Consider the following 8,607-nt stretch of genomic DNA (forward strand, 5'->3'; position numbering starts at 1 on the left):
AAATTGGGATCATTGCTTTAACAAAATTTATTTCCTTATATAACAAGACCGAAACGAATCGTAGTGAATCCACACACACACACACACACACACACACACACACACACACACGCACACGCACACGCACACGCACACACACACACACACACACGCACACACACACTTTGAGAGTATAACTGGTGATCAGTGCAATTCATTCGGTGGAGAAGAAGGCGATATTTAGTTTAAGGCAGTCTTGTCATAGCCATGAGCCTCCAAGAATGTTGATGGCATTCCGATTCATAATGAGGTTCTGAATTTGTGGGCTTGGCAATCATAGGGCAAGTGCCTACGTTTTTAAATATTACTCAGTGAAATAGACGATGATTTTTTGCTTCAGGTTGTATATTCTGAAGCTGTCTTCTTTTTAAAACAATACAGTTTATGAAACGCATTTATTCAGACGCACTTATGGTTGGGTTAGATTTTGTGTAGAAGTTCTTGTTCAGTCAGTGTTCAGGCCCCTTGTACATAATTTAGTCACTGGCGGCGTTTGTTCTCTTGAAGGTCTTCACTTTCATTTTACTTCTCGTGTTGTCCGTGCTTTGTACTCCCGACGAAAGAGACGTATAATGCTTTTATTTATAACCTTGGTTGATATTCTGGACGTCCCTGTGTCTATAACAATAATAAATAGCATTTATTTTGTACAGCGCAAATTCCTGCCCAATAGATAGCCATGTGTGCTTTACAATCTCTATTGTTATAGCATTTTAAAACAATCTCAGCTTCCTTGGAGGCACACAGTGCAGGCTGCCTGTTAACAGACACTAGAATAAATACACTGACACGATCTTTTGCTGTCAATTGCCGGGTACCCATACACACGTGGGTGAAGAGAGGAACATTCGTTTAAAGTACCTTTCACAGGGACATAATGTCGGGTCGAGCTGAACTCGCAACCACACGATTATGAGCCCGGTAGACTACCAACGCCACTGTGTCAAAGATATATTGGAGCGAAAGGAAAGTTTGATGTGTAGAATTTCTGTCCTTGTCTAACTTTATAGTTAAGAACAGAATTATATCTTTTAGCTTTAGATTTCTTGTATGTAGCCATGGGTGCCTTTGTGTTCTAACAGTGATCTCTGTTGTTGATGTTGTTGTTGTTGTTGGAAAGTTTGTTACGTCTGGTTTTATTGTAAAACAATCGTTTATGGCATAATATTCATTGTTAATCATGCGTTCGTACGTTCATGTTCGTGTGGCCTATCTACTGGATTTTAGCTAATGATCTATTTCATACGTTTGATTTGTTTCTTTGAAAAAATGCAGTGTTTTCCCATGGGACTCAGTGAATATCTTAAAGTACTCATCGTAAAGAATGTCACTGAAATGTCAAAAGATGTATTTTGGTGGCTTTTTGTTGTTATATTAAGAACATTTTTAATGTAGAAAATTGTCCTTTGAAAGGTATTTCTGTAGGTTTTAACTCGAATGTGTACTAACGGTGCTTCATTATGTCCTGTCGAACTTTTGTTCGTTTTCATATTCAGCTTTCTTTAGTGGCATCGCTGTGAAAAGTACTTTTACTTGGATCGAACATTTATGGTCCGTGGAGGTTGGGCAAAAAAAAGTACTCATTCGTTGATATCAACGAAGGTGACACGCTAGCATCCAGGCTATGCACACTTATATCGAAAGAAAAGAGCTCTTTATTTATCCATATGAAAATTTCGTTTACAATGGCGGGCCTTTGTGCGTTCATAGCCTGTGATAGCACAATCATGGAGCGTAAACAGTTTATTGAAACACGCCCACACAGCTGCTGTTCCTCGCCTCGGGCCAATCTCCTTGTTTGAGCCGAGGTTAACGTGCCTTGTTCTAGAAGTCGCCGCCCAGTACCTTCCAGTTCAAAAGCTGTTTACTCCTGATGTTGTTGGATAATAATTTGGTGAACCATAACTGCTCACTTCTCGCCCTTTGGTCGGTGGGAGTTCTAGTGAGGTTTGCTCTTTCTTTCCTATCAAACATGTTATGTCGTTCTCAGCTCTCCTCCTTCTTTTCTTTGTATATTACTTTTTAGTCACACTTCTGATATTTGGTACTTATCTTATATGACCTATTTGTGTTGCATATAATGCAAGTGCCATAAAACTCTTACCTAAAATAAAACTCGCTCTTCCGGACCCCACTAAAGGCCAGTATTAGACATCAATTTTGGTTGGCCTCACTTCTGTTTATTGCTTCATCTCAACTGGACATAGCAGCGATAAAGGGCCATTCCTGAAAAAAAGAAACTGTGGTGACTCATTGAAGGCGGGGATGACGACCAGCTGAAAATATTCTAAACAGTGATAGAGAAGTTTATTCCGGGGGTGGGGATGTTGTTGTTGTTGTTGTTGTTGTTGTTGTTGTTGTTGTTGTTGTTTTTATTGTTTTCTTTTTTGAGAAAGGTTGCCTTTAATAAAAAAAAGATAAAAAGAATAATACATAATGGCTCTATCATAGCTTTGAATTTTTTAAACTGGTTGTCAGCTTTGCGTTTCATTTGTCACTGCTGTTTCATTTTTCATGGAATGGTCCCAAAGACAAACCCTCGAAAAGAATAATTGCAGTGGTGTTTTCTTTCCTCGTCTTGCTTCTTCTGCAACAGGATGTTTTGGTTTGGAGCACTTTCCACTCCAGTTTCGTGTTTTACAGGCGTTTCTAAATACCGTCTCCAACCAAATGTTGCCGAGAATTGTTTGTTTTGGCACGCAGGATGTGAAAAAAGCCATTTCTATGTTTAATACTAAATCTCTTGCTCCCAGCTTTGGATTGTTCTCATTGTCTTGAAAGAGAGGAAACGTGGAGAGTGGAGAGTTGAGAGAGGGGGAAGGAAAACAGGAAGTGGGAGTTGCGAAAGAATAGCTTTAGATACTAGTTGCAATAGTGAGTACTTATGCTTTAGCTTTATTTTGGAGAAAAAGAATTGTGTATGTATATTGCACTTATTCAACTCCAGGGTGAGTTTAGTAAATACACTAGACTTCAAGCAACTATATCTACGTATTTTATGATGTTGTTGTCTTTGGTTGTTGAATACCGTTAGACTCATTTATTCAGACTTTGGAAATTTGTCAGAAACAATGTCCGTGTCCCCAATCCCATTTTCTTTTTACGTCTAGCAGAGTATCTACACATTGTTTGGTTGTGGTGCTTGATAGCCAGTGTGTATTACACAGACTTCTGATTTTGTTTTGTTTTGTTTTATTTTGTTTTGTTTTGTTTTTTTGAATGTTTCTTTGTGATATCTTCAATATAATGTGAATTGAATTAAACTACCTACTTTTGCAACACAGTTGTTCCTTGCTTTTTTTTATTTTAAGTTAGAATGTATATATATTTATTCTTTTCGTGGTGATATCAAGAGTGTTTGCAATGTGTTTAGAAGAGGCGTCTGTGCTTTACTGTCGCACGCAGGAGACCGGAGTTCGATTCCCGAGTGAGGAGGGAATTTTTGTAGAGTATGTCGGTGTTCCTGCTGGGATATTGAATACCTCACAGACTGGGTCAGACCTGACAGGCAGGTTCGGAAGCTCGCCCCCTAAAGGATCTAAATTATGTCTTTTTGGGCTGAAAAATATCTTCATGGTTCAAAATTTTAAGTCCATGTAGGCCTACTTAGGGTAAAAACGATATGGAGTGTGGCTGTGAATAATGGTGTTCGTATGGCTTCCAGTTTACTCGTCGCACAGTGAAGTCGTCACATACCTCCAGTGATCTCCTCACAGTTATCTCATCACATAGATCTACTCGATGTTGTGAAAAAAGTGTGGTGAGTTCACAGTGGATTGGCAGGCAAACCCACATAATGTCAACCTTTAATTAATAATATTCTAAAATACCAAACCAGAGTTTATTTAATCAAAATCTACACATGTCCACCTTTTTTGTTTCAACATTTTAAAGAGAATACGGACACAGTTGTGGGTGCCATATATACTACATGTTAAAATTTGAATGTCCTTACTGTATGCAATAAAACAAATCTAAAGTGGTAGAAGATGACTGGTGGGGTTGATGTGATGAGTTCACTGTTATTTGGATAGTTGATGTGATGAGTTCACTGTTATTTGGATAGTTGATGTGACGATTTCTCTGTTATTTGGATAGTTGATGTGACGAGTTCACTGTTATTTGGATAGTTGATGTGACGAGTTCACTGTTATTTGGATAGTTGATGTGACGAGTTCACTGTTATTTGGATAGTTGATGTAACGAGTTCACTGTTATTTGGATAGTTGATGTGACGAGTTCACTGTTATTTGGATAGTTGATTTGACGAGTTCACTGTTATTTAGATAGTTGATGTGACGAGTTCACTGTTATTTGGGTAGTTGATGTGACGAGTTCACTGTTATTTGGATAGTTGATGTGACGAGTTCACTGTTATTTGGATAGTTGGTGTGACGAGTTCACTGTTATTTGGATAGTTGATGTGATGAGTTCACTGTTATTTGGATAGTTGATGTGACGAGTTCACTGTTATTTGGATAGTTGGTGTGATGAGTTCACTGTTATTTGGATAGTTGATGTGATGAGTTCACTGTTATTTGGATACTTTTTTTCGGTGAACCCGCCACACGTTTTTAATCTGTGACGAGTTCACTGGTTCTCTTTGTGGGCCCCCCCCCCCCCCACACGCACAACGGTTTATACGCTGGCTGTTTCGACATAGTGTCAACGCTCCGACCTGGGGTCAGACTCAGACGGAGATAGATACATGTTTGTGATAATGAGTACATATTTACCCTCGAGTGAGTCGAACTCGCATCTTATATTGTATGCGAAGAGCTAATAATTACAGTGGCAATGACAATATTTAGGCTATTCATATGGCAGGGATAAATTTGTCACGACAGTTCACAATGGCAGTGGTGTTGTAAAGGTCATACGCACCCACGAATACGCACAACAAGAAAAGGACACAAGTCCATCGGTATCTTAGAATCACAAAGTTCTGTCTGCTCAGTACATAATTTTGAGAAATTTGAGATGAAAATATTCGAGTTTCACATGTCAAGCTTCGAATATCTTGATAACGACTACGAATAATCTTACGATTTTGACAGAGCAGAGAGAACATTTGGTTACGGACGGACATCATGATGTAAGAACGCAAAATGGACAAAAGTGTAATAAAGAACTGTGTAATTCAAAGGTAGCAATATGTATGACGTGCTGAAACACCACCGTTCCAGACACCAGAGATACCCAATATACATTATTGTCTGTGTGTCTTATTGGACATACCAGAGCCTGCACTTTTCACTCAGTCGAATGTGGAGTTAATCAACTCACAGACCCATGTTGTTCAAATCCTTCAAATTGTTGTAACCCATTTATGAATATTTTCTTTTGTGTCGGTTTCTTTACAGCCTTCTATGTGAAATAGCTTATGTTATGTCAACAAAACGGTTCAATAAACATTTCCCAATCTAAGAGTACTAAGACGACTTAAAGTACAGCCTTGAAATAGTTGGAAAGATTTAATAGAGTGTTGCCAGGATCTGTCAAATATGAGTTGTTTCAGGTTTCCAGACAATAAGAACGCACAATGCATTTCTTTCCCTCGCTAGTTCAGCAGTCTTTTTTAAAGTCTGCCTGGGTTTTTCTTTTCGTTTTTAGATCAAGATTAGTGTAATCGAAACGTGTTTTTTGGGTGGCCAACGAGCTCAGTTAGCGTTAAATTGAATTACGATGTGCATGGCACTGGTTTAAAATCCACACCAAGGCGTTATTGAACGATTTTTAACCAAGTGTTTAAGGGTTTCTACGCACCTGCTTTTTTCTCATCGTGGAAATTGAGGTTGGCACTGTAGGTCCTGCCTCTTAATAACCTAAAAATGTTGAAAGTGGAACTAAAACCAAAACCACTGTGCAGACTTATTTTCTTGATCTAGGTCTTGTTTTAATATGATTTTACGGCGCTCATAACTGCATAAGGTCATATTAGCGCCAAGGGGTGGATATCGACAGAGAAGTCCTAACGGGGAATCAGGCTTACTCTGCTCACCTCTTTAGCCTCGACAGCACAAAGTCTGCTTCGACTGCCAAGGCACCCCGGAAATAGCAGTTCACAAGAGAGTGACAAACATACAAAAGAAGCAGAGAAAAAAAGACGATAGTATGGATGAGGAAAGAAAAAGCAGTAGTTCCCCCTACGTTGTTCCGGCACAGTATGTGCATGACATTGATAAATCAGTCCATTTACAATTCTACTCTGCATAAGAACATGTTAATACCCCCCCTTAGGAATGGCCTAAAGACACCTTCAGTCAGTAGCACTGCCCTGGTGGGGGGAAGATCTAGGTCAGCATAACCAACGACAAGCAAGTACTGCCGTATTTAGCTGCTCTCATATTTACTCTAGATTATTACCTCGATTTCAGATATGCTTTGTTCCTGAAACAAAAGAACTTCCTTCTTAACTAAGTAAAGCACTACTACATTAACCCCTTCAGTGCCAGACATCCTACAAAATGTTAGTGAGTACTCCTAAACAGTATCGAACCAGAAATTGAAAGGATTAAACCAAGGTTATGTGTAGTTAGTCTATCTTCTGTGAAGTCAAATTTTGCCTCTTCCATCGAAGATCGTTGCACTGTGTTCTGGACGACTTCTTTGCTAAATCAAATGAAACCTGGAACTAATTCTCTGTCAGTAGAACAAAGCGATTTGGGGGGTAAAAAAATCTCGAAGGAATGCTCAGCAACAAGGCTTCCGGTTTCCTCTGTCTATAAATAGTTTTGTGGACAACTCTCTGAACTCGCCTTTGTCCTCGCCCAAGGGGTAATCACTCTTCTCCTTTAGTCAAATGTTTAGAAAAGGTTACAGATTCTAACTAGCCTATAGCTAGATCTAGATCTAAACTCAGAAGTTAGTGCGAAGCTATGTTTTTTGTCGATCTGTTCGAATAAAAAGGGATCTTTTGGAACTCTCTATCGTCATGAGATAGCAGAAGAGAAACAGACCTTCTGCTGTAGATGCTGTTGGATTGAGCCACTGGATTCATCGTCTCTCTCTCTCTCTCTCTCTCTCTCTCTCTCTCTCTCTCTCTCTCTCTCTGTGTGTTATCTCTATTTTTTTTTTTCATCTGTTCGTTTCCCATTTTGTTAAAGTCTCACTTATTTCTCTAAAGAATATTGCCCAAAAACAACCTAAAACGGAAAAAAAATCACACACAGAAAACCCCCAACAGAAATACCCCCCCCACACACACAAATTATACCCCCCACCCCAATCAAACCAAATAAAAAACAAACCAAAAATCTCCAGCAACTTGACATTATAGTTTTACCATCTACCTTTGCTTTTGCTTATGTATACGAAAAAAGTCGTTTTAATAAAATCACAAAACGGAGTTTAATTTTTTTTTAAAACTTGTGTGTGTGTAGTGTATGCGTGTTTTTGGTGGGGTGGGGGGGGGGGGGATTTTTCGATTGACGAGCTTAACAAACTTAATGAAAAATAATGTGTCAGTGTCAGCTTGACATGAGCACGCACTTCTTGACGCGCCGGAATCGTTTCGTTCAGTGATTGTTTATCATTATTTTGACAAGTTTTATATTGAGGCTTTTTAAAGTCGGCGTAACATTGTATATTAATATTATGGCAGCATTTATTTTTGTGGGGGTATATTGTAACCATCAAAACGAGAGAGTATCCTTGGTTTTTTTTTGTGTGTGTTCTGGAATAAGTTTTATTCTGTTAGAGTAAAATAAGCCAACGTTTGCTTATTTCTTTGTAAGTAGATGGGCGGACAGAGCGATGGAGAAGGTTAGGGAGAGATGAGAAATAAAAGTGAGAGAAAGAGAGAGAGAAGAAAAAAAGAGAGGGTGAGAGAGAGAGGGAGAGAGAGAGAGAGAGAGAGAGAGAGAGAGAGAGAGAGAGAGAGAGAGAGAGAGAGAGAGAGAGAGAGCACAGCCAATTTTGAAGTTAATCTAAACCCTCACAGGCCCCCAAATTCACAAGCGCAACAAATCACAAGTGGGGAAAAAGACGATGTAGGCTTGTTTTTTCTGAGCTATTGCTGTCTACGTCCTTTTTTTTAAGGGAGGGGGGGAAGGTATAGAGACATATTAAATAACACGTTTTGGTGCGGGAGGGGGGGGGGGTGTAAGTATTTTACGGCGCTCGCAACTGCATACGTTGCACTCATTAAACATGTTCAGTTGGTAGAAAATTATGAATTTTGCCCGGGTGACGGCCGAAGCCTACTGTAATCGATTTTGGACCACCAATGGATCTTTTACGTGCGCAAATTGTACACGGGACCTGCGAGGTTTTTCGACCTAATTCGAAAAGATTGGGTGTAGATCTTTCCTACCGTAAGGCAGGGTATGGCTGAAAGACAGCAGTAAGAGGAAGCCAGGGAGTAGCAGTAGTAAGGCTACAGAGTCAGGAGCCCAGAGGAAGGGGGCAAAGGGGTGAGGGGATGGGGGCAGAAAGTGGAGACGAAAGCAGTCGACAGAACATTGCTTGAGAGCAGGAAAAGAGGTGAAAGGGGACAACAATTTAGAGAAGAAAAATGTCCGTCGCTATCCGGATTCGAACCCGAATAAGAGGTGAACACCTGAACCT

The sequence above is a fragment of the Aplysia californica genome, unplaced genomic scaffold (assembly GCF_000002075.1).
Source record: "Aplysia californica isolate F4 #8 unplaced genomic scaffold, AplCal3.0 scaffold00021, whole genome shotgun sequence".
Taxonomy (NCBI): Eukaryota; Metazoa; Mollusca; class Gastropoda; order Aplysiida; family Aplysiidae; genus Aplysia; species Aplysia californica.